This window comes from Zingiber officinale, chromosome 9A (assembly GCF_018446385.1).
Source record: "Zingiber officinale cultivar Zhangliang chromosome 9A, Zo_v1.1, whole genome shotgun sequence".
In the NCBI taxonomy this organism is placed as follows: Eukaryota; Viridiplantae; Streptophyta; class Magnoliopsida; order Zingiberales; family Zingiberaceae; genus Zingiber; species Zingiber officinale.
This window is the reverse complement of record NC_056002.1, coordinates 32,775,059-32,799,270: the sequence shown is the minus strand read 5'-3', so window position 1 is coordinate 32,799,270 and position 24,212 is coordinate 32,775,059. Positions and strand designations below refer to the sequence as shown.

The window sequence follows — 24,212 nt, the reverse complement described above, 5'->3', positions numbered from 1 at the left end:
TATGATCCACCAGATCTACTGGACTTTTGCTCGGCGCTCGATGCTTCCAGACTTTCTCCTGGACTCCTGCTTCCCGGCTCGTCCAGTCTTCCACCTGGTTCACGACACCAGGACTTTCCACCTAGGGTTACCACCCCCTAGGACTTTTGCCTGAAGCCCTCTGTTGGTTAGTCCTAGAAAAACGTACCGGTTCTACTGTACAAAAATTTTGTACAAGTGTCGAACCTTTCCTTAAATAACCTATTGTGTTCTTTAGAAGTTAAATTAGGAATCGCAGACGGAACTTAACATCATTGATTCTAAATTTAACTTATCTGTTCATAATGGTTTAGATTTGAATCGCAAGTAGAACTTAACACTATTGATCCAAATCCACCTATGTTATTAATTCCATTAAATATTAATTTCCAAAATTGGCTTCCAGGACTGCATGGTGAGGCACATGACCTTCTTGGATATGGGAGCAACCACCACCGCCTAGACAATGTTAGTTAGAGCCCTAGAGCCAATCATTTGATGATTGTTGTATGGACTTGTTGTATTATATTCTTGTATATATAAATAAAGACATTTGTTTTTGGTTATTATACTTACTTGTATTGGTGCCGGATAACTAAGTATAATAGCGTCCTTGAGTAGAAGGTTCTTACCTATATCAATCGATTGGTTGAATCGATAGTGAGATGATATAGGGAACACTACTCTTAATCATTCCTAGTCGAGTATTAACATTCAGGGACAATGTTAATGTGATGAGACTAACATGTAAGTCAACTTGATGATTTGATCTCACAAGTCATGGATATAGAGATATCAAGTTGACACATGAGTATGCATTGGAGAATGTATACTGAATGACCCGCCATGAGAAAGTATCATGGATCGTTATATGAGTGTCATATACTTTCTCATGTGGCTATTAGTATGACTATTAGTCCTTGGACCTGAAGTCACCATGGTTCCCTACATAAGGAGTTACGTACTTTGGCTTCGTCAAACGTCACCCGTAACTGGGTGGACTATAAAGGCGATTACTGGGTATGTAACGAATTATGCAGAGGGATGTGAGTGATGTAGATGGGATCTATCTCTCCTATATGACGGGAGTGACATCGATATTCTTGATAGAGTGAGACCACGAAGTACATGGCCATGCCCAAGTGAGTCAATATGAGATATTGAGCTCATTTGATCGAGTGAGTCTACTTGAAGTTCAAGATTTAGATTGATTAGAGGATGACACGGTCTATGCCTCATATTGATCAATCTAGATGTGTAAGATAGAAGGACACTTGTCATATATTGTGAAGAGTCACAATTAGTAGTCACAAGGTGATGTTGGATCTCAACATTCTTGTAACTTGGGTAGTAATGATATGTTGCTAGATACCGCTCATTACTTATGCTCCTAAATGAGTTTAGGAGCATTACCAATGTTTCAAGAATCTATAGGGTCACACACAAAGGACAATTAGATGGAGATTAGGTTCATTTGATGAACCTAAAGGATTAGGTTCATGTGATGAACCAAATTGGATTAAGAGTAATCTAAATTAGGCTAATTGAGTTGGACTCAATTTGGTTCATGTATTAAATGAGTCTAATTTGGACTTAGACTCATTGAATCAATTTAATTCAATGAATAGGGATTCATTAAATTAAAATTGACTTGAACTAATGGTTAGATTTGATCAACCATGGGAGAGAAGTGGTCAAGTTTGACTTGACTTGAGAGGAAGATGAAGAGTCAAGTTTGACTTGACCATTTGCCACCTCATTGGTGAGTTGGCAAGAAGTGGACCAATGATGATGCTCCACATCATCATGGTTGCTTAAGTGAGATGCCACCTCATGGGAGTTACCAAGAGTTGTGACTCTTGGCATCCCATGGAGGTTACATTCTCTCTTAAAGTGGTCGGCCACTTTAGATGAGGGAGTTAGTGCATTTTGTGTGCTTGGTAACTCCTTCTTCTTCCTCAAGCTCTTCTCTTCTCTCCCTCTCCTCCACCATTACTGATCTTCTAAGGTTGCTAGCACATCCTTAGAGGTTCTCTCCATCGAGTTGTTCGTGTGGATACACATAGAGGAGTATCTACTTTGATACTCTCGAGATTCGGCGATGAACCTTGGACGAGCGGGATTGCGAAGGGCTTCGCATCAAGGGTAGCCATTTTCTTTTGTAGATCTAATGTAGATCTAGGAGTAGAAAACATGTATATGAAAGTTTTACATAATTTTATTTCTTCGCACGGATCCGTAGCATGGGGATTTCGGGGTTTCCGCAATGCAAAAAAGCAATTTTTGCGGCCCGAAAAACCTAACAGACAAAGCCTTTTAAGGAAAGCTAATATTTAATTTCCTTAAATAACTCTAGGTTAACCAAAAGGAACAATCGAATCACAATTTGAAATCAAAGAAAACACAAACTCGAAAAACTAATTCGAAAAACTAGATCTAATGCCTCTTGTGTTTGGAATTCTTACAAAAAGAAATAACTAGCATGATGCGGAAAACAATTGCTAATTATACCCTCTCTTTGTATGCTAATGACCTCGAGATCTTCTGCCGTATTCCTCGCCTCACCTTGGACGTCGTGTCGGCGACGATCTTCCAAGATGAACACCACCCAAAATCTTTCTTCCTCTTCCTCTAAAATCCGGCCACCACCACCACCAAGGAGAAGAGAGCAAGGGAAAGGAGAGAGAGAAGGGGCTGGCCACACCAAGATCTCTAAGCAAGAGAATAAGAATTGTATCTCATGAGGCCTCCTCACCCCTTCTTTTATATTACTTGCCCAAGGCAAATAAGGAATTTTTTTTTACAAAAATTAAAATCTTCCACTTGTTTTTCCTTTTCCCTTTTAATTTTCCTTTTCTTTCCTCTTGATTGAATCAACCACCAAATCAATTAGATGATGAGTTATTATGATTGGCCGGTCCCTTGCTTGGGCTCCAAGCAAGGTGGCCGACCACCTCATCAAGGATAAGGAAATATATATATCTTTTTAAAAAGTTTACAAGAAGAAATCCTCTTATAAAATTTACAAGCTCTCTTTCCTAAAGTAGGAGTTAAAAAATGGAAAGTTTTAAAAATTTAAAACCATGTTTAAATTTTAAAACTTCTCTTATAAAATTTCTTTTTTTTAACATGGTGATAAAAAATTTAAATTTTTAAACTTCTCTTCCTTTTTTTTTTCCTAAACCATGAGGATGGTTAAAAAAGGAATGTTTTAAAACTTTTAAACTTTATTTTAAAAACATGTGGCCTAATTCAAATAAGGAAAGTTTTTAAATTTAAAATATCTCTTTTAAAACTTGTAGTTTTCTACAAAAAGAAGATTTTTAAAAATTCAAAATACCCCTCCTTGTTTGAATTATTGTGGCCAACCCTTACAAGCTTGGGCACCAAGCAAAGGGCCGACCCTTTAAGAGGAGATGTGGCCGGCCATTGCTTGGTCACCAAGCAATGGTCCGCCCCCCTTCTTGGACACCAAGATGGGCCTTTCTTTGGATGGACTTGAGGCTTTAATAAGGCTACGACAGGGACCTAGAGGAGAAATTTGTTTTGGCCTTCCGATGAGCTTGAGTATCCCATGTTCGAAACGAACACATAACTCAACTTCATCGATAATAACTCATTCCACTAGAGAGTTATTATCGCACTACCGCACCAATCCCAAATTATATTATGGGCTCCTTTTTATCATGAGTGTGTTAGTCTCCTTGTGTTTAAGATAACGAATGCCCACTAATTAAGTAAGTTACTGACAACTCACTTGATTAATATCTAGCTCCAAAAGTAGTACCACTCAACTTGATTGTCATGTCGGACTAAGTCCACCTGCAGGGTTTAACATGGCAATCCTTATGAGCTCCTCTTGGGGACATTCTCAACCTAGATTACTAGGACACAGTTTCCTTCTATAATCAATAACACACACTATAAGTAATATCATTTCCCAACTTATCGGGCATATTGATTTATCGAGCTAAACCTCACCCTTTGATAAGTCAAAGAAATAAATATTAAATATATGTGCTTGTTATTATATTAGGTTTAAGAGCACACACTTCCATAATAACTAAGGTCTAGTTCTTTTATTAAGTCAGTACAAAAAAAAATTACCTAAAATGGTCCTACTCAATACACTTAGAATGTACCAGTGTAATTTATTAATCAAGATAAACTAATACTTAATTAAACTACGACTATTCTCATGGTTTGTTCCTTTCCATCTTAGTCGTGAGTAACTGTTTATAATTTATAAGGAACTGACAACATGATCTTCTGTGTGTGACACCACACACCATGTTGTCTACTATATAAATTAATTGAACAATTACATTTAACAAATAAATATAGATATTGACCAATGTGATTCTTTTATTTCAAAAATAAATGTTTACAAAAGCTAGGCTTTTAGTATACACTCTAATAATCTCCCACTTATACTAAAAGACTAAGCTGCCATATCTATTGCCATACATCTGATTCCTATCCCCTCCACATGCCGATCAAAAGCTTTCACCGGAAGGGCCTTAGTGAAAGGATCTGCCAGGTTATCTGCTGATGCAATCTTGGCAATGACAACTTCTCCTCGCTTGACGATGTCTCGTATCAGGTGGTACTTGCGCTCTATATGTTTACTCCCCTTATGGGCTCGTGGTTCCTTCGATTTTGCAACTGCACTGGTATTATCACAATAAATTGTGATGATTTTGGGAAAACCAGGAATCACATCTAAGTCCATTAGAAAATTCCTGAGCCATACAGCTTCTTTGGCTGCCTCAGAGGCTGCCACATACTCAGCTTTCATGGTTGAGTCCGAGATACATTTCTACTTAACACTCCTCCATACAATGGCTCCACCTCCTAGAGTAAACCCATATCCTAACGTAGACTTACTATTGTTCCTATCTGATTGGAAGTCCGAATCCGTGTAACCCACAGGGAGCAAATCGTCTGCTTGGTAGATTAGCATATAATCTCTAGTCCTTCTCAGGTACTTCATTATATGCTTTACAACAGTCCAATGTCCTTGTCCAAGGTTACTCTGATATCTGCTAACCATGCCCACAGCAAAACAGATATCAGGTCTCGTACACAGCATTGCATACATAAGGCTTCCTACAGCCGAAGCATAAGGAACTGCCTTCATATCCTCCATCTCCTTTGATGTCTTCGGAGGCATCTCTTTAGATAAGGCTACTCTATGCCTAAAAGGTAAGAAACCTTTCTTGGAGTTATGCATGCTAAAACGAGCAAGGATCGTATTTATATATGAAGCTTGAGATAGACACAACATTCTTTTCTTGTGATCCCTGATGACTTTGATCCCAAGAATGTGTGCACATTCTCCTAAGTCCTTCATATCAAATTGTTTGGACAACCATACCCTTACGTCCGATAATACCTTGACATTGTTGCCAATTAACAAAATATCATCTACGTATAGTACAAGAAATACCACCACGTTTCCGTTACACTTCTTGTATACACAAGACTCATCCGGACACTGAATAAATCCATATGACTGGATTACTTCATTAAACCAGATGTTCCAAGATCTTGAAGCTTGCTTCAGTCCATAAATGGACCGATTGAGCTTGCACACTAGATGCTCTTTGCCCTTTTCAATGAACCTTTCTGGTTGCTTCATATGGATGTTTTCTTCAAAACCTCCATTAAGGAAAGCTATCTTGACATCCATTTGCCAAATCTCATAATCCATATGAGCAGCAATGGATAAGAGTATCCGGATAGACTTAAGCATGACTACCAGCGAAAAGGTCTCCTCATAATCGATTCCCTCTTTCTGAGTGTACCCTTTCGCAACAAGCCTTGCTTTGAAGGTGTCTACCTTCCTGCCTGTCTCTCTTTTCCTTTTGTAGATCCACTTGCATCAAATGGCTTTTACACCATCAGGTGGTTCTACAAGCTCCTAGACCTTATTAAAATACATAGATTCTATTTCTGAATTCATTGCCTTTTGCCAAGATACTACATCTATATCTTGGTGTGCTTCGTCATATGTCTGGGGATCAGGTTCATGTTTGCCCGGGATCAAGTCTGAAGACTCTCCCAAAAACATAAATCTCTCAGGTTTCCTTACAACCCTCCCACTACGACAAGGCACTATCGGTGGTTGTGTATCATGTGTGACACGTGTTGCAGTCTCTTGTGGTACTTTATCTTGTACTATTGGTACTAAAGTAGACGTGTCCTCTCTAAGTTCTTCTAGAACAATTTTGCTACTGGGCTTGTGGTCCATTATATAGTCTTCTTTTAAAAACTGGGCATTGGTGCTAACAATGACCTTCTGGTCTTTACGACTATAAAATAAACCACCTTTCATTCCTCTGGGATAACCCACAAACACGCTGACTTCTGTATGAGATTCTAACTTATCAGCATCTGGATTTAGCATATGTGCTGGACTACCCCAAATTCGAATATGCCTTAGACTGGGCTTTCACCCATTCTACAATTCTGTGGGAGTAGAGGATACTGATTTAGAAGGTACTAAGTTCAGAATGTACGCTGCCGTTTCCAGAGTGTATCCCTAAAATGAATTTGGTAATTCTGAATAACTCATCATCGATCTAACCATCTCCAAAAGAGTCATATTCCTTCATTCCGTCACACTGTTCTGTTGGGGTGTACAAGGTACGGACAACTGGGATTGAATCCCAGCCTCTGATAAGTAATTCCTAAACTCTCCTAAGAGGTATTCACCACCACGATCAAATCGTAGTGACTTGATACTTTTACCAAGATATTTCTCCACATCAGCCTTGTACTCTTTGAATTTATCAAAGCACTCAGACTTGCGGTGCATCAGGTAAATGTATCCGTATCTTGAATAATCGTCTATAAAAGAGACAAAATATTCAAAACCACCTCTTGCCTGGATAGACATAGGACCACACAAATCAGAATGAACTAGTTCTAACGCTTCTTTGGCTCTATACCCCTTGGCCTTAAAAGGTCTCTTGGTCATCTTACCTTCCAAGCAAGATTCACAGGTTGGAAAATTTTCCAACTCTAATGGACCCAAGAGTCCATCAATTATGAGTCTTTGAATCCTAATTAAGTTAATATGACCAAGCCTTAGATGCCAAAGATACGTTTGGTTCATCTCCGAAGGTTCTTTTCTCTTATTAGAGTTAGAAGATGTGTTATTAATTTCCATATTTGCTTTATGGGAGAAATTGGATTTAAAGTATATAAATTGCTAACCAATGTACCAGAACATATAATCACATTATTTCTCTTTATAACCACACTGTTACTAAAGGAAACAGAATATCCATCCGAATACAGTTTAGAAACTGAAATTAAATTCTTTCTAAAACTAGGTACAAAAAGATAATTTCTTAAAATCAAACTTCTATTCCTATCAAAAGATAAGTAGACGTTTCCCACTGCAACAACTGCCACCTTAGTGCATTGCCCATGTATACGGTTATCTCTCCTTCAAATAGTCGTCGGATTTCCTGGAACCCTTGCAAAGAATTGCAGACATGATCAGTTGCTCCCGTATCTACACACCAGGTGCTGGTAGATAACACCGCTAAACATGTTTCAACTACTAGAGCATGAGATATACCTTTATTGTTCTGATTCCTACGAGGACAGTCCGCCTTCCAATGTCTTGACTGCTTGCAGATGAAGCACTTGCCCTTCGGCTTCTTCATTCCAACTTTTTGTCTTGTACTCTGAGATTTATTCACTCTCTTTGCTGAAAAGACCTATTTCTTCTTCTTCTTGCCTTTCGACTTAGAAGTAGAACCATTTTCAGTATAGTGAATCTGAAAACTATGACGAAATATACCTTCTGCTGCCTGTAGTTCTGTCAAAAGTTTCGCCAACGTATACTGTCTTTTGTTCATGTTATAGTTCAGGTGGAACTGCTCAAAACTTCTGGGTAGCGTTTGGAGAATTATATTGACCTGGGTTTCCCCATCGATTTCTCCTCTAAGGACTTGTATTTCGTTCAGATAGGCCATTATTTTGAAGATATGATCCCTTACGGGTGTCCTCTCAGACATGGTGACTGTCATTAACTTTCTCATTGCCTCTTACCTAGCAGTCTGACTCTGGTGCCCAAAGAGTTCTTTGAGATTGTTCATTATATCATAAGCCGTTGGTAAATCTTGATGCTGATGTTGCAATACATTTGACATTGAAGCCAAAATGTAACACCGCGCCATCTCATCTGCTTTTACCCATTTCTTATGATACTCAATCTCCTCTGGGGTAGAGTCACCGTTAGGTGCATCAGGGCAAGCCTCAGTCAGTACAAACTTATAACTCTCAGTAGTAAGAACAATGTCCATGTTCCTTTTCCAATCTATATAATTGGGACCAGCAAGTTTGTTTTCTTTCAGTATAATGTCCAGTGGGTTGAAAGTCATCCTAAGAATCACAAAAATAAACTTTGGTAAGACTCTAAATTTAGAATAATATTGATTCCTCAAACAATACTATTTTAAATTAACCAACACCTCAAATCACCATGAATTTTGCATGCCACGATAGTGTGGACGTATACAAAATCAAACATTTGTAAGAGGAGGTTTTACCCATTACTTTTATTCTTGTCAACCTAACTTTATGACAAATAAAATTAATAGTTGGTTTTCCTTCGGTCACACAAATAATAGCAGCGACTTCGATGGAGAGGATACTATTAGACGTGCATAAGTGTATACCATTACTTAACACTTAGTCAATTAATAAGATTGTGCCCCTTTCGATAGGGAAGATCATACGCTCTTAATTAATTTCCTATAGTTATCCAAAATGGAAGTTTGATCTAGTGATCCACAAACAAACTCATCTGATATGGAGGAAGGCACTCATAGCCAACGCGCAAGTTTGTTTGCATCACTTACAAACCAGTAATGGAGACTGTGGAATTTATTAAAATTCCTCTCGCACTTAGTTATTTAAAAATGAGGATTTTAACCTATGCTAACATACATCACATGCACATAAATATCACAGTAAATAAAAGCAATAAAATTGGAAATTAATTTTCCAACTATTATGACCTTTTCCCATCACTGTCTTTAGTATGCTCCAACCCTAGCTGCTGCCATCTTTAGCCACCGCCATAGGGTCAAGTTGTCGCATCTATCTTGCTTCTTATTTTGCTGCGCTTCTGGTTCTCCAATAGCACCACGCCTTGCAAAGATACGATCCACGACAAATATAGAATTTTACATATATCGATCCTATATTCCATAAAGGAATGTACATGTATTCTAGATTGAACAAAAAATAAAATTCTAAAATAATATAGCTCCTGTTGTATTTAATACATACAATCATGCACACAAAATAATGCCCTTGACATGTCCAAGGGTCCAATCACACACAATATCTAAATGCCATAATAGTTGGAGCCTGCAACCACAAAGTTAGTACATCCTACTATTATCCAGCCTAAATTATGTATGACATGTGCATAATTAATTTGAAAACCAAAACACACAAAGGCAAACCCTAGCTCTGATACCAATTGTTGGTTAGTCCTAGGAAAACGTACCGGTTCCACTGTATAAAAATTTTGTACAAGTGTTGAACCTTTCCTTAAATAACCTATTGTGTTCTTTAGAAGTTAAATTAGGAATCACAGACGAAACTTAACATCATTGATTCCAATTTTAAGTTATCTATTCTTAGTGGTTTATATTTGAATCGCAAGCGGAACTTAACACTATTGATCCAAATCCACCTATGTTATTAATTCCATTAAATATTAATTTCCAAAATTGGCTTCCAGGACTGCATGGCGAGGTACATGACCTTCTTGGATATGGGAGCAACCACCTCCACCTAGACAAAGCCTTTTAAGGAAAGCTAATATTTAATTTCCTTAAATAACTCTAGGTTAACCAAAAGGAACAATCGAATCATAAATTCGAAAACAAAGAAAACACAAACTCGAAAAACTAATTCGAAAAACTAGATCTAATGCCTCTTGTGTTTGGAATTCTTACAAAAAGAAATAACTAGCATGATGCGGAAAACAATTGCTAATTATACCTTCTCTTTGTATGCTAATGATCTCGAGATCTTCTGTCGTATTCCTCGCCTCACCTTGGACGTCGTGTGGGCGACGATCTTCCAAGATGAACACCACCCAAAAGCTTTCTTCCTCTTCCTCTAAAATCCGGCCACCACCACCACCAAGGAGAAGAGAGCAAGGGAAAGGAGAGAGAGAAGGGGCCAGCCACACCAAGATCTCCAAGCAAGAGAATAAGAATTGTATTTCATGAGGCCTCCTCACCCCTTCTTTTATATTACTTGCCCAAGGTAAATAAGGGAAGAATTTTTACAAAAATTAAAATCAACCTCTTATTTTTTCCTTTTCCCTTTTAATTTTCCTTTTCTTTCCTCTTGATTGAATCAATCACCAAATCAATTAGATGATGATTTATTATGATTGGCCGACCCTTTTCTTGGGCTCCAAGCAAGGTGGCCGGCCACCTCATCAAGGATAAGGATTAATATTTAGCTCCAAGAGTAGTACCACTCAACTTCATTGTCATGTCAGACTAAGTCCACCTGCAGGGTTTAACATGGAAATCCTTATGAGCTCCTCTTGGGGACATTCTCAACTTAGATTACTAGGACACAGTTTCCTTCTATAATCAACAACACATACTATAAGTAATATCATTTCCCAACTTATCGGGTATATTGATTTATCGAGCTAAACCTCACCCTTTGATAAGTCAAAGAAATAAATATTAAATATATGTGCTTGTTATTATATTAGGATTAAGAGTACACACTTTCATAATAACTAAGGTCTAGGTCTTTTATTAAGTCAGTACAAAAATAACTTACCTAAAATGGTCCTACTCAATACACTTAGAGTGTACCAGTGTAATTTATTAATAAAGATAAACTAATACTTAATTACACTACGACTATTCCGATGGTTTGTTCCTTTCCATGTTAGTCGTGAGCAACTGTTTATAATTTATAAGGAGCTGACAACATGATCTTCTGTGTGTGACACCACACACCATGTTGTCTACTATATAAATTAATTGAACAATTACATTTAACAAATAAATGTAGATATTGACCGATGTGATTCTTTTATTTCAAAAATAAATATTTACAAAATCTAGGCTTTTAGTATACACTCTAACAATTGCCCTCGACCCGCCAAGACTTTCCGCATAGGGTTACCGCCCCCTATGACCTATGGTTGCCACCCCCTAGGGTTTTCCATTTGCCTAACCGCAGCTAGGACTTTTGCCTAAGTACCACTTAGGACTTTCCTGCAAGCTCAATGAATCTTATTAGATAACAACATAACCTTAACTATAAATTCCTTTGCCATTATCAAAACAACGGTTCGATCATCAGATGCTTCCCGCACCAACACGGATGAGTCTTGTGTAAAGAAAAAGTGTGATGGAAATGTGGTGGTATTTTTTATACTATATGTAGATGACATTTTGTTAGATGGAAATAATATCAAAGTGTTGTCGGAAGTAAGGGTATGGTTGTCCAAGCAATTCGATATGAACGACTTGGGAGAATGCGCACATATTCTCGTGATCAAGGTAATAAGGGATCACAAGAAAAGAATGTTGTGCTTATCCCAAGCTTCATATATCGATACAATCCTAGCTCTTTTTAGCATGCAAGACTCCAAGAAAGGTTTTCTACCTTTTAGGTATGGAGTATCTTTATCTAAAGAGATGTCTCCGAAGACATCAAAAGAGATAGAAGATATGAAGACAGTTCCTTATGCTTCAGTTGTAGGAAGCCTAATGTATGTTATGTTATGCATGAGACCGGATATCTGTTTTGTCATGGGCATGGTTAGCAGATATCAAAGTAGTCCAAGATAGGGACATTGGACTGCCGTAAAGTATAGAGATTATATGCTGGTTTACCAAGCAGATGATTTGATCCCTGTGGGTTACACGGATTTTGACTTCCAATCAGATAAGGACAATAGTAAGTCGACCTCGAGGTTTTATATTTACTTTAGGAGGTAAAGCCATAACAATGGAGGAGTGATAAGCATAGATGCTTTTCAGACTCCACCATGGAAGCTGAATATGTGGCAGCCTCTGAGGCAACCATAGAAGCTGTATGGCTCAGAAACTTCATGATGGACTTAGATGTGATTCCTGGTTTGCCCAAAAATTATTACAGTGTATTGTGATAATAAGTGTTGCAGTAGCAAACTCGAAGGAACCATGAGCCCATAAGGCAAGTAAACACATAGAGTGCAAGTACCACCTAATACGAGACATCGTATAACGAGGAGAAGTTGTTGCCGCCTAGATTACATCAGATGATAACCTGGGAGATCCTTTCACTAAGGCCTTTAAGGCAAGAGCTTTTGATGAGCATGTCGAAGGGTTGGAAATCAGATGTATGGCAGGGTATATGGTAGCATAGTCTTTTAGTATAAGTGGGAGATTGTTAAAGTGTATACTAAAAGTCTATCTTTTTGTATAAACATATAAGAATCACATTGGTCAAATGCCTACATTTATGCTAAGTGTAGTTGCCCATTTAATTTATATTGTAGATAACATGGTGTGAGGAGACACACAGAAAATCATGTTATCAAATCCTTATAAATTATAAACAGTTGCTCATAACCAAGATGGAATGGGGCAAACCATTGGAGTGGTTGTAGTGTAATTAGGTATTAGTTTATCTTGACTAATAAATTACACTAGTACACTATGAGTGTATTGAGCAGGACCAATTCAGGTAGTATCTTTTTATACTGACTATATAAAAGAACAATACCTCTGTTATTATGGAAGTGTGTACTCTTAATCATGATATCATAACAAGCACATTTACTTAGTATTTATTTCTTTGATTTATCAAAGGGTGTGATTTAGCTCGTTAAATCAATAGGCCCGATAAGTTGGGAAAAGATATTATTTATATGGTGTGTTGTTGATAATAGAATGAAATCGTGTCCTAGTAATCAGGTTGATGATGCCCCCTTGAGGAGCTCATAAGGATTGTCATGTAAACCCTGCAGGTGGACTTAGTCCGACATGACGATAAGGTTGAGTGGTACTACTCTTGGAGCTAGATATTAATTAAGTGAGTTGTCAGTAACTCATTTAATTAGTGGACATTCAATATAAACACAGGGAGACTAACACACTCATGATAAGAAGGAGCCTATATAGTAATATGTGATTGGTGCGGTAGTGCAATAATAACTCTTTAGTGGAATGAGATATTATTGATGAACTTGAGTTGGGTGTTCGGGGCGAACACGGGAAGCTCAAGCTCATCGAGAGACCAAAACCAATTCCTCCTCTCGGTCCCTATTGTAGCCTCTTATTTATAAATTCTTATATCCACCCAAACCCAACTTCTTACCCACCTTAAGGTGGTCGGCCAAGCCAAGCTTGGAGCCCAAGCTAGGGCCGGCCAAACTAAGGTTAGATGGGTTCAAGTTGTAGCCGACCCTAGCTTGGAGCCCAAGCAAGGGTGGCCGGCCACATTGAATTCAAAAGGAAGTTTTATTTTGTAAAATCTTGCCTTTTATAGAGATCCATTAAAAGGATTTAAAAGAATGATTTTAATATAAAACGTTCCTTTTTTAGATCGATCATAAAAGGAAATAAAAGGAAGTTTTTATTTTGTTGAAAACTTTCCTTTTATGTTGGTTTTAAAAAAGAGTTTTAAATTTTAAATTTTTTCCTTTTATAGATTTCTACAAAGGAATAAAAGAGAGATTTGAAATCTTTCATTATTTGTAGTTATCTATAATGTGAAAGAAAGATTTTAATTTTTTGATAAAACTTTCCTTTCTTGAAACCATATTTTATTTTAAATCTTATATTTTATAGATATCCATAAAAGGATTTAAAAGAGAGAGATTTTAATTTATAAAACATTCCTTTTAGAACTATCCACAAAAGGGATTTTTAAGAGAGAGATTTTAATTTTTGTTTAAAATCTTTCTTTGCTAGGAGAACAAGCTTGTGGCTGGCCATGACAAGAAGAAAAGGAAGTTTTAATTTTTTGTTTTAAAAATTTCCTTTTTAGTCATTGGCAAGAAATATAAGAAAGTTTTAATTATGTTTAAAACTTTCCTTATTTTCCAAGACCAAGGAATATAAAAGAGAGAGTAGAGGTGCCTCACCACACAACAATACATCTTCTATTCCTCTCCTCTCTTCCTTGGTGGTGGCCGACCCTTACTCTTTCTCTCTTCTCCTTTGTTTTCCCTCTTGGTGGCCGGCGGCATATTGGTGTGGAGATCCATTGATGGTCAGTTGCTTGAAGGAGAAGAAGAAGAGAAGGAGTTTCTCTTATCTAGCATCCCTTGGAGGAAAGTTGGTGGCCAAACTTCATAATCTTTTGGAGAATGTTGGTGGCCGAAACTTGAAAGGAAGAAGAAGGCTTGGGTGGATTCTCATCTCGGTAAATCGTCGCCCACACAACGCCCGAGATAAGAAGAGGAATACAATAGAAGATCAAGAGGTCTATAAGTTACAAGAGGTATAACTAGTTATTAGTTTCTGCATCATAACTAGTTCATCTTTTGTATAGATCTTGAAAAACCAAACACAAGAGGTTATTGATTTTAATTATCATTTTTGTTATCGATTTCATGTTTCGATAATGTGTTTCTATTGAGGTCTCTATTGTTAAACCTTGTTTACTGTGAGAAGTTTAAATATCCAATTTTTTTGAAAGGCTTTGTCTAGGCAGTGGTGGATGATCCCATATCCAAGAAGGCCTAATGCCTCGCCACATTTGACCTGGAAGCCGATCCTTGAAATAGATATTTGATCAACTTCTGTAATATGGTTTAACTTAGAAAGATTACATCGGTTGAACTTGAAGTAAGAATGTTAAGTTTCGTTCCCAATTTAAGTTTAACTTCTAAAGAGAAAATTTGGATTAATAATGTTAAGCATCATTTGCAATCCAAATTTAACTTCAGTAGAACACATGGGTAGCTAGAATAGTTCTATGCTTGCACAATTTTTTGTATAGGGGAACTAGGACGATATTTCGAGTAGAAACCAACAAAGAGTAACGTTTGTCTTGTAAGGTAAGGTTAGAAGGGTGAGTTGTTACATAATTAAACTCATTGCTATTCTGATTGACAAATCTGTATCAAATGCCCCATATTGTTTAATTATTATTTGAGGACAAATTTTAAAAATGTAAGCTTATTAAACCAGATGCAAAAAAAAAATAAAACAAAAATATTGATGTCTATCAAACAACCCAACAATCCTCCACAGCTAGGAATCCCAAGGGACAGAACCTTAAAGCTAGGAATCCCAAGGAACCTACGTTATCAATCAGAGTGGTTGCCTGTCTCCTTTAAACTCAAGGATACAATTGTACGAGCCTATAGATCAGATCCTGTTCAAGTAAGGTCGTCCTTGACTTTGCTGCGGATGTAATAATAAAAGCTTCATCTACTTCAAAAATAACGGATGTGGGACTAATATTAAGCGCCCATCCAATTAAACTGGCGCATGCCCCAATTAAAATTCAGGATTTTTTTTACTAACAAATTAAAAATCACAAACTCAGTGATCAAATGAGGTGATAAACAAATGATAAAACGTCACCAAACTTTTTTTTTGAAAATGTATTAAGAAAAAAATAGCTGACAAAAGAATAAAAATAGTAAATTTATATGTTTAAAAAAGGTATAAAAATATTGGCCTTCTATTCATGTGTGCTTCTTAATTTATTCGCATGATTAATAAAATTTTTTTATCGATCTTGCTAAAATTATTCAATTTTAGAACTTGGAAAAAAATTTTATAAAAATAAACAAATCACATATAGCTGATAGCTTGGAAAGCAGAATTGGTTAGAAATTTAAATTAATCAATAATAATAAAATATTAGATATTAAATTCTAATCTAAAATCATTCATTAAAATTATTTTTAATTTTTTTCATAATTATTTATTTATACATATTAATCAAATGTCGTATTTAATAAATAAATCAATCAATATGAAGTGAAGATACTTAAATTATTTTTTAATACATTAACAACAAAGGGTAAAATTCAAAATTTATTTAATTCTTATTACCGACGTCAATTTAAAACCAAACACTCATAAAATAATTCTTGTTCTTATTCCTATTGACTCTATAATTAAACTCATTGCTATTTCGATTCACAAATCTGAATCAAATGCCCTCTTGCTATTTAATTATTATTTGAGGACAAATTTAAAAAACATAAGCTTATTAAACCGGATGAAAAAAAATAAAACAAAAATATTGACGTCTGTCAGACAATATCGAGACCACCAACGCTCTGCTGGGAACAATCCTCTACAACTAAGAATCCCATGGGATCAGAACCGTTAATCATGCTCTGATCTCGAGATCTTACGTCATCAACCAAGGATACAGTTTCCTTTACACTCAAGGATACAGTTGTATGAACCTATAGAATAAATCATGTTCAAGGTCGTGCTTGACTTTGCTGCTGCTGCAATAATAAAAGTTTCATCTACTTCAAAAATAACGGATGTGGGACTAAAATTAAGCATCCATTCAATTACACTGGCACATGCCCCAATTAAAATCCAAGATTTATTTTACTAACAAATTAAAAGTCACAAACACAATGATCAAAATAAACAAATGATAAAACATCACCAAACTTATTTTTTTGAAAATATATTAAGAAAAAAATAATTGACAAAAGAATAAAAATAGAAAATATATATGGCTAAAATTATTCAATTTTAGCACTTGGAAAAAAAATTCAAAAAAATAAACAAAATCACGTATAGCTAATAGCTTGGAAAGCAAGATTGGTTAGAAATTTAAATTAATAAGTAATTATTGAATATTAGATATTAAATTCTAATCTAAAATCATTGATTAAAATTATTTTTAAAATTTTTCATAATTATTTATTCATAAATATTAATCAAATATCATATTTAATAAATAAATCAATCAATTATTGAATATGAAGTGAAGATACTTAAATTATTTTTTTAATACATTAACGACTAAGGGTAAAATTAGAAATTTATTTAATCTTAATTACTGAAGTCGATTTAAATCAAACACGCATAATATAATTCTTATTCTTATTCCTATTGACCCTATAATTAAATTCATTGTTATTCTGATTTACAAATATGAATCAAATGCCTTTTACTATTTAATTATTATTTGAGGACAAATTTAAAAAGTGTAAGTTTATTAAACTGGACACACAAAAAAAACAAAAATATTGATGTCTATCAGATAATCTTGAGATCACCCCAACAGAGCGTTGATCTGCTGGGAACAATCCTCTATAGCTAAGAATCCCAAGGGACCAGAACCGTTAATCATGCTCTGATCTCGAGATCTTACATCATCAACCAGAGTGGTAGATTTCACTTGGTTACCAGGATTCATAAACTCTAATACTTAAGCCTGGAGGTTTAGAGTTCGAATCCTGAGGGAGGCAAAAATCCACTGACCATGGGTGGAAAGTCCTAGTGAGTAACGACACGGCCATGGGTCGTCGGTCGACGACATTAGAGGTCGTCGCCAAATGGGCCGACGACATAAGGGCCGACGGTCGACAACATGAGAGGTCGCCAAATGGGCCAAGAGGGCCGGGTCATTACAATAAAAAAGGCGTCGGGCCAATAAATGACGAGCATGCAATAAACAGTAATAGAGTAAGGTTAGGAATTTGTGTATATCCGGTCGAAGCGTCGGGCGTGCCGACTGTCTTTAGAGAATTGATTGCCGCCCACGGTGCAGAGGCTCTCTGGCAAAATCCTCCCAAGATCCGACAACCGCTCGCGCCGTTGGTAGGTGCACTCCAAGACGAACGCTGCACTCGGACTCAACCTCAGATCGCAGAACCAAGCCTCAGAACTTGGAAAGAAGAAGAAGAAGAAGAAAGCATAGAGAAGAGGAATGCTTTGCTTTTTTGGAGTGAATTGAGAAGGAGCAGAGGAAGTGTATTTATACACTTCGAAGCAGTGTACGCACCAAAGCGTACGTCGCTTTCGCGGGTGCGTCGCTTTCACGCGGACAGAACCAAACCGGACCAGAGGCAAAAACGAACCGGGTGAACTAAATCGGACTAGCAGTCAAGCATCTATCCAGGGAAGAGACTATGAGATTACATCTCAATCAATTTGATGCTTACGATTCATCCTTATATCTTGTTTATACCACATTGAACCTACTTCTTGGGATCTCTAATCAGATAGGTTGGGTTGCTGCTATAGATGAATCCAGGACAGGCCTCAGTCCCATTCCCTTACTGGATCTCTTGATTTTCTCAGAATCAAGCCCTTTAGTGAGTGAATCAGCAATATTGTCCTTTGAACTTACAAAGTCCAATGCCACCACTCCAAGAGACACTAACTCACGAATAGACTTTAATCGTATTCGTACATGTCTCTTCTGTTTCTGGTTATACTTGGAGCTTCTAATCTGAGCTATTGTTGTTTTATTATCACAGTGTACTGAAATAGAAGGTATTGACTTCATCATCAAGGGAATTTCAGAAAGAAGACCCTTCAGCCAATCAACTTCAGTTACTGTGGTATCCAAAGCACACAATTCTGCCTCAGATGTAGAACGTGTTACAATCATCTGTTTAACAGACCTCCAAGCAATTGCACCGCCTCCAAGTGTAAAGACATAACCAGTAACGCCTTTACACTCAGCAGTGTTTACTATCCAACTAGTATCACTATATCCCTCTAGGACTGTAGGGAATCTCCCATACCACAAGCCCAAGGATATAGTGCCTTTTAGATATCTGAGTACTCTGTTTAATGCATCCCAATGCGTTCTGTCCGGACAGCTGGTAAACCTGCTCAATTTCGATATAGCAAAAGAAATATCAGGTCTAGAACAATTTGCTAAATACATTAGACTACCTATTATTTGTGAGTATCTTAATTGAAATACTGCCAAACCACTCTTATTCTTGTGGAAAGTTTTTGAAGGATCATACGATGTGACTACAGATTTAACTTGGCTATAGTCATATTTCTCTAATACTCTCTATGTAGAGTGGCTAAGAAATTGCTATTCCATCAGTTGATCGAGTCAACTTCAGCCCTAAAATCATGTCAGCACAACCCATATCCTTCATATCAAACTTACCACTTAAGAGGGTCTTAGTCTCATTAATAATAGAAAGGTTAGATCCAAACAGTAGAATATCATCTACATATAAACATAAAATAATACAATTATCACATTTCATTTTAACATACACACATTTATCAGAGTCATTCATTTCAAAGCCAAACGATAGCATAGCTCTATCAAATTTTTCGTGCCACTGCTTTAGGGCTTACTTCAAACCATAAAGAGATTTAACTAACCTACAGACTTTATTCTCATTTCCAGAAACTACATGTCCCTCAGGTTGATCCATATATATATCTTCTTCAAGATCTCCATTAAGGATTACCGTTTTGACATCCATTTAATGAACCTCAAGATGATATATGGATGTCAATGCTATCAACACTCGGATTGTAGTAATTCTAGTAACAGGAGAATAAGTGTCAAAATAGTCAATCCCTTCTTTCTGTTTAAATCCCTTAGCAACTAGGCGGGCTTTGAATTTATCTACTGACCCATCAGGTTATAGTTTTTTTTTTAAACACCCATTTACATCCTATACTGTTACACCTAGGAGGTAAATCTACCAACTCCCAAGTGGCATTAGAGATAATAGAGTCTATTTCACTTTTAATGGCCTCTTTCCAGTGCTTAGCTTCAGGAGAAGCCATAGCATCTCGATATGTCACAGGGTCACCTTCTATATTATAGGTGATAAAGTCCTGGCCTAAATCCGTAGATACACATTGTCTCTTGCTCCTTCTCAATTCTGTACACTCTCTAGATTCATCTAGTCTAGAGTGACTTGAGGAGGGTGTACCTTCTACGGATAATGGGGTCTCTACGGAAGCAGGTATATCTCTAGTTGGGTTACCAGATATAGATTGAGGTGTTCTCATCTTCATAGGAAATATATCCTCAAAAAATGTAGCATCACGAAGTTCTACAATAGTATTTGCATCTATTCCAGAAATTTCAGATTTAATAATCAGAAACCTATATGGAATACTATTTTGAGCATAACCCAAGAAGATACCATCTACGGTCTTTGGACCACGCTTTTTCCTTCTGTGTTCAGGTACTAGTACCTTTGCAAGGCACCCCCACACTTTAAGGTATTTCAAACTTGTCTTCCGGCTTTTCCAAAGCTCGTATGGGGTTTCTCCCTTGACTTCATGGGGACTCTATTTAACACATGGCATGCAGTGTATAAAGCCTCCCCACACATGAAGTTGGGTAACCCGGAACTGCCTAACATGGAATTAATCATATCTTCAAGGGTTCGATTTTTTCATTCTGCTATACCGTTGGATTGAGGACTATATGGAGCAGTTACCTCGTGAATTATACTTGTATCTTGACAAAATTTTTGAAACAGGTTCGAGGTAAACTCTCCACCCCTATCAGACCTTAACCTCTTAATAGATTTGTTTGTTTGATTCTCAGCTTCAGATTTAAAAACCATAAATTTATCTAAAGCTTCATCCTTAGTTTTCAGCAAATAAACATAACAATAACGAGAGTGATCATCAATGAAGGTGATGAAATACCTTTTATGATCTCTCGTTATTACACCGTTAAACTCACAACAATCAGTATGAATCAATTCCAAAATATTAGAATTTCTATTAACTGATTTGAAGGGTTTTCGGGTTTGTTTATATTGCACACAAACTTCACATTTTTTCTTATCATTTATAGCATACTTAGGAATCATGTCAAGGTTCATCATCCTTTTCACGGTATTAAAATTGACATGTCCTAATCTGTCATGCCATATATCATAAGACTCAATGTTATAAGCAATATCAGTAGATTTATTTAAGGTATCATTTTCTACATTGAGTTTAAATAAACCTTCATTAAGGTAACCTTTTCCAATAAAGGTTCCTAAATGTAATATTACAACTTTATTACATTTAAAGTTCAACTTATAACCAGCACGGATTAACTTTGATCCGCTAATCAAATTTCGACGGACTGCTGGAACATGATGCACCTCATGCAGTGACAGGACTTTTCCAGAGGTGAACCTCAGGTCAACTTATCCTATCCCGAACACGCTGGCTGCAGAATGGTTTCCTATGGTCACAGAAGTGTCTTCAATTACCTATTGCTAGTGTCGTCACTAGCAGTCACGACATTTGCTTGTGCCTTGATGTTGGACGTATTGCTTTGGTTTTTCTCCTTGTCCTTTCGCTTAGGGCAGAATTTGGCATAATGTCCAACCTGTCCACATGCCCAGCAAGGTTTAGGTTTGGTTCCAATTTTCTTTTGAACCTTTGAGTTGGGTTTCATCTTGTTCTTCATTTTCTGATTTTTGAATTTATTTTTGTCAGATGAAACTGCTACATTTGCCTTTGGAATAAAATCCATAGGCATTCTTGTATCATCATTTTTATGTTGCTTCCGATGTTCTTCTTCGATATTTAAGGCAATCATCAAATCTTCTAGAGAGATTTTACCTCTCCGATGTTTAAGAGTCATGCCAAAATCTTCCCAACTCGGAGGCAATTTTTCGATGATAGACAAGACCTGAAATTTTTTAGGTAATGACATATCTCCTTCAGCAAGACCATGAATTTGGACTTGGAATTCATGTGTCTGCTCAATCACAGATTTGCCTTCAACCATTTTGAAGTTTAGGAATTTTACCATAGTGTACTTTTCTAAACCAGAATCTTCGGAGTTGTATTTTTTATCCAAAGATTTCCACAACTCTTTAGCTGAAGAGGTTGAGCAGTATACATCAAATAGTGCGTCTGAGAGAGCAGGCATGATTCTCCCATGGCAGAGATAATCCCTTTGCTTAAACCTCTCTAAGGTTGCACTACAGGCAGGTTCCTCTTCATTAGGCGAAGGAGGGTCTGTTTCTATAACAGAGAATAGCCCTAGCGTAGTAAGCCAAAATTTCATCCGTTGTTGCCAACGTCTGAAGTTTTGCCCGAAAAATCGTTCGGGTCGGGCGCTAGCCTCATCAGACCCAGTTATTCTATCGTTCATCATGTTTATTGATGCTACAATCAATTCTCTAAAATTGTAGTAAAATTGATTACACTAATACAATAATAATTGCACCAATAAATGACGAGCATGCAATAAACAGTAATAGAGTAAGGTTAGGAATTTGTGTATCTCCGGTCGAAGCGTCGGGCGTGCCGACTGTCTTTAGAGAATTGATTGCCGCCCACGGTGCAGAGGATCTCTGGCAAAATTCTCCCAAGATCCGACAACCGCTCGCGCCATTCGTAGGTGCACTCCAAGATGAATGCCGCACTCGGACTCAACCTCAGATTGCAGAACCAAGCCTCAGAACTTGGAAAGAAGAAGAAGAAGAAGAAAGCAGAGAGCAGAGGAATGCTTTGCTTTTTTGGAGTGAATTGAGAAGGAGCATAGGAAGTGTATTTATACTTTATACACTTCGAAGCAGTGTGCTGCTTTGCTTTCCTCACGCGGACAGAACCAAACCGGATTGGCAAAAATGAACCGGGCCGCCCGTAAGCGCGAGGCCTATGAGCTAGGGATTTGCACCCCCCCTGCGCGCGATAATCGTGCCCGGTTTATGGATTTCCGGCTCGAACCCCCTGAAACCACCTGATTTGGGCTTGGCCCGCGCATGCGTGTAGGCCCTCCTTAACTTGACTAAGCTAGCATGGAAGACTTTCATATATAAAGCCTTCTAAGCTTCTTAACTTAGCAATGTGGGACTAAAAACAATGGGAATATTTTGAATTAAAACTCAACATGTCTATCTCCGTTACACTCAAGGATACAGTTGTATTATCCTATAGAATAGATCCTGTTCAAGTAAGGTCGTGCTTGACTTTCCTACCGCTACAATAATAAAAGCTTCATCTACTTCAAAAATAACGAGTGTGGAAGTAATATTAAGCATCCATCCAATTAAACTGGTGCATGCCCTAATTAAAATCCATGATTTATAAGAAACGAGGTGATAAACAAAAGATAAAATGTCACCAAACTTTTTTTTTTGAAAATGTATTAAGAAAAAAAATAGCTGACAAAAGAATAAAAATAGCAAATTTATATGTTTAAATAGGGTATAAAAATATTAGTCTTCTATTCATGTGTGCCTCTTAATTTATTCGCATGATTAATAAAAAAAATTTATCGGACTGATCCTGCTAAAATTATTCAATTTTAGAACTTGGAAAATTTTTTTAAAAAAACTAAACAAAATCACGTATAGCTGATAGCTTGGAAAGCAGGATTGGTTAGAAATTTAAATTAACAAATAATAATTGAATATTAGATATTAAATCCTAATCTAAAATCATTCATTAAAATTATTTTTAAAAATTTTCATAATTATTTATTCTTAAATATTAATAAAAAAATAAACAAAATCACGTATAGTTGATAGCTTGGAAAGCAGGATTGGTTAGAAATTTAAATTAATAAATAATAATTAAATATTAGATATTAAATTCTAATCTAAAATCATTCATTAAAATTATTTTTTAAAATTTTTCGTAATTATTTATTCATAAATATTAAACAAATATCGTATTTAATAAATAAATCAATCAATTATTGAATATGAAGTGAAGATACTTAAATTATTTTTTTTAATACATTAACAACTAAGGGTAAAATTAGAAATTTATTTAATTCTTATTATTGACGTCGATTTAAACCAAACATTCATAAAATAATTCTTGTTCTTATTTATATTGACCCTATAATTAAACTCATTGCTATTCCGATTCACAAATCCGAATCAAATGTCCTCTTACTGTTTAATTATTATTTGAGGACAAATTTGAAAAACATAAGCTTATTAAACCGGACGTAAAAAAAAATTAAACAAAGAGGTTTATTTAAAATACGCTAATCATGCTCTTTATTTAAAAAACTTAGAGGGGGCATTTTATATATCATGACTTACATCTTCTTTAACATGCATATTTCTTAATCATGCATACAACTATACCAACCTACAACAAAGAAGTTCATACATGCATAATCGAAGCAACTTATACTGCAGGTGAGTAGTACTTACATCCTTTCGCTAGATCTTACTATTATAACGTGTAGGGAAGATCAACCCTCTCTTGTATGCCTCGATATCCAAGACG

General features: G+C 36.4%; 2 pseudogenes; both read right to left on the bottom strand.

Annotated features, from left to right (window-relative positions):
• Positions 1-15,246: 15,246 nt before the first annotated feature.
• Positions 15,247-15,420, bottom strand: LOC122022188 (annotated as a pseudogene).
• Positions 15,421-16,288: 868 nt separating this feature from the next.
• LOC122022183 lies at positions 16,289-16,481 on the bottom strand (annotated as a pseudogene).
• Positions 16,482-24,212: the final 7,731 nt, after the last annotated feature.